Source organism: Rhinopithecus bieti, unplaced genomic scaffold (genome assembly GCF_001698545.2).
Source record: "Rhinopithecus bieti isolate Rb0 unplaced genomic scaffold, ASM169854v2 scaffold_13617, whole genome shotgun sequence".
NCBI classification, from domain to species: domain Eukaryota; kingdom Metazoa; phylum Chordata; class Mammalia; order Primates; family Cercopithecidae; genus Rhinopithecus; species Rhinopithecus bieti.
The window spans coordinates 1,177,341-1,181,174 of record NW_016807714.1 but is presented as its reverse complement, the minus strand read 5'-3'; positions in this window follow the sequence as shown (position 1 = coordinate 1,181,174).

The window sequence follows — 3,834 nt, the reverse complement described above, 5'->3', positions numbered from 1 at the left end:
GCCCTGGGGCAGTGGGAAGTGCGGCCTACGGGAGGGTACTGTACCTGGAGGCTGCCCAGGGCCCCGGGCCTTGCCCGGGCTGAAGGAAGGTGCAGAGTCTGCAGGTCTGGCCCAGCGGGCCCTGGGTATTGTGAGGTCAGAGGCTGTGCCCTCCTCCTTGCCCTCTCTGCTCTACACACTCAGCTCTCCATGCCACCAGGCCTGTGCACAGGCCTTGCCTTGGCCTGGAATGTCCTGACCCTTTCTCTGTCTGGCCAACTTCACCCTCACGGTGCCTCTTCTGTGAAACTTCCTCTCCCCCACCACAAGTTAATTGCTGCCCGCTGGGTTTCCCCGGCAGATGTGTCCTGCGTCACAGCACTTCCCCCGGTTCCAGTTCCGTGCTAGCTCCTTAACGCTGTCCACTGGCTTTACAGTGAGGTCAGGGATTTTAACATGTTCCTGGAAACCCAAGTGTCCAGCAAAGGGCTTGGCACAATGTTTGTAGGTAACCAGTAAATATTTGTTGAATGAAAACCCACCACTCCACCTTCCTGGCCAGAATGCCCCTTCCTTGTGATCTTGAACATGCCTGGGTTTGACCTCTCAGCCTTCTCCTGGGATGCTGTGTCTTGAAGGCCTGGACACTCGCCCATGATTTCTTCTGACCCAGGTGCTCAGAGTCTCTATCTTACTGCTGGTCGAGGAGCTCTCTACAACTTGGAGTTTCCATTTCTGGTGACTCAGGGTTCTCTATTCGAAATCTCCCATCGGTGCCTTCTCTGTACTTGGATCTCTATTCCTCAGCTCCTTGAATTTTCCTGACTTTAGTCCTTCAAGAACCCAAGACTGTATCCCTCACTTGGCTCTAAGAACTCAGGACTCAGTCCTCATGATGCCACCCTTCTCTTAGAGCTATCTCCAGATAACTCTATGGTCCTGACCTTGAGTACTGAGTGAGACCGTGTCCTAGTGGCCTCCACTGGCTCCGTGGCTGTTCTACCTCAAACCTCTTTTTAGGGCAGGGAGAGGCTAGCAAAGTCCAGGTACAGGCCAGAGGGCAGACTCCTGGTAGAATGTGGGAATGAGGAAGGGAAAGGTCAGCCAGGGCTGGGATCAGTCTGAGCTGAGCATTCTACCTGGACCTCACAATGGGGGGCCTGCCCCTGCCCCTCCTCTAATGCTTCAGGCTGTAATCCTGGCTCAGTCACTCTGGCCCCAGGGACCAGAGTCCCCCAGAACCAGAGTTGAGGTCTCTTCAGTCATCCCTCTAACTTTATAGAGTGTATCTGTTGGATTTTCCTTCAACATGTGAAAATTAGCTTATCATGGTCTTATTTCTCTGTTGGCCTCTTGGGTTGATGCAGTCTGTGATGGTTACATTTTATGTGTCAATTTTGCTAGGCTATAGTGTCCAGGTGTTTGGTCAAAATCTAGCCTAGACATTGCTGTGAAGCTATTATGTTGACTTTAAGTAAAGGAGACGACCTTCAGTCATTTGGCTGGGCCTCATCCATTCAGTTGAATCACTTTTTAAAAATTTATTTTTTTAATTTTGAAATTTGTTTATTTATTTCTTTACTTATTGATTTTTTTTTTTTTTTTTGAGGCAAGGTCTCCATCTGTTGCCTAGGCTGCAATGCAGTGTCACCATCATAGCTCACTGCAGCCTCGACCTCCCATGATCAAGCGATCCTCCTGCCTCAGCCTCCCAAGTAGCTGAGACTACAGGTGTGTGAAACCACACTCAGCTAATTTTTATTTAAAACATTTTTTTTGTAGAGATGGGGTCTTACCACATTGCCCAGGCAGGCCTCAAACTCTTGGGCTTAAGCAATCCTCCTGCCTCAGTCTCCCAAAGTGCTGGAATTACAGGTGTGAGCTACTGTGCCTGGCAGAAGAACTTAAGAGTGAAAAAAACCTGAAGTTTTCTGGAAAAGAAGGAATTCTGTCTGAAGATTGTAGTATAGAAATCCTGCCTGAGTTTCCAGCCTGCCTTACAGATTTTGGACTTGCCAGCCCCCACAATTATGCGACCAAGCCCTTAAAATAAATCTCCTAATATAACAGAACTCTGACTGATGCACCATCTCTGTTTCCCTTTGTATATGCCAGTGTTGTCACCAACTGTGGCAGGCATTGTGTTAGGAATTGGGGGTTCGGTGCTAGTCATAGCAGGCATTGTCCCCACCTTATCGACTTTAGCAGCTAGTGGTGAGTGGCTATGAATTGAATGATCATGTATAAATGCTGAGTTTACCCTGTGATAAATGCTGCCTGGGAGAGGCACTGGTGCTGGGAGAGGGTACAGCAGGTGGGCCAGATCCAGTCGGGGAGTGTGCTTCACCAAAGAAACCAAAAGTGTGGTGGAGCAGAGAATGAGCGGGGTGGGTGTATGTGCTGGGGAGGGATGGAGGGCCCAGGTCGGGACAGGGCCTGCGGCTATGATCTTGATTGATCTTTAAGGAAAGGCATGTGGGAACAGATTGGAGGGAAGAAGCTACTGAGTGGCACACAGTAAGGAGGCCACTGTAGTCATCCAAACAAGTAATGAGGGTGGCTGGTTCACAGGTGGTGCTGTGGAGGTGGAGAGAGTGGGCAGAGCTGAGAAATGTTTAGTGGTACTGGATGGGCTGGTCTTGGAGTTGGCCTGGATGTGAGGATGAAGGCGAGAACGAGGGCAGGATGGCCTTGCAGTTTCTGGCATGGGTGGTGGAGCCTCTGGTTATACCAGCCCAACTGGAAGGAAAACCAAGTTTAGAGTGAATATTCGGAGTCAGGTTTGGATGTGCTGCTGAGATCAGGATGTTAAGGAGATGTGCCAGGAGGCAGGGGGTTACTGCTCCAGGTCCCAGAGGAGAACCTACTGTGTGGCTGGAAAGATACACGTTAGAGGTATCAGCTCCTAGATGGCAACTGGATCCGTATGAGCGGATGAAGTTGCCCAGGAATTGGGAACAAATGAGAGAGAATAAGCCTTCGGCCCACAGTGCCTAGCAGAGCCAGGACAAAGCTGCAGAGGACATAGAGCAGAAGTGCCCACAGCGACAGGAAAACCGGAGAAGGCTGAGCTGCGGAGGCCACAGGCAGAGGATATTTCAAGGTTATGTGAAGCAGCAGTGGTATCTAGTGAGGCTGAGAGCTCAGATGAGACAAAGACTAAAAAAAAGTGTGCATCAGCTTTAGGGACTTGAAAGTCAGTGGTGATGCATCAAGGGCTGCTTGGGTGAAGTGGTTTGGCCAAGTGCAGATTCACAAGTCTGAAAAGTGAGTGGGAGGGTAAGGTGGAGATAGGGCACACACAGCCCTTCCCAGTGGTTTGGTTGTATGGAGAAGTGCAGGCAGAGCTGTAGGCAGGTTCCTCCTTCACCGTTCTCGTCCTCCTCTTGCAGCCTGGTGCCAGGGAAGACTGTGGCCCACCATGCCTCTGCTGCTTGCAGCCCCTCCTTGGAGTCACAGTGCACAGTAGAGGCCCTCAAAAGACCTCCAGGGTCTCCCAGAATGTTAGGCTGCAGCCTCCTGCTCCTTTCTTTGAATTAACCTCCGCCAGGCTTCCTCTTCTCCCCTTACTCTTATTTCCTCTTCATTCGAATTTTGGTTTTCTTTTTGTTATGTTGTATCTACAAAGTGTCCTTTGGTATCCAAGTCTATTGGGTTTGAGCTTGGTATAAAGAGTACCTCAGGTTTGGGAGTGAGGTCCATCCAGAAATGTATCCACATCCATTTGGATGATATGTCTGGGGCTAGTGTCTGGGGAGTGAGAGACACTGGGCCTCTCTATGATGCTCTCAGTCCTGCCCTTCTGAGCTCTTGGACAGAGTCACTTGGGAACAGTCCTAGTTCCTGGCCACAGGG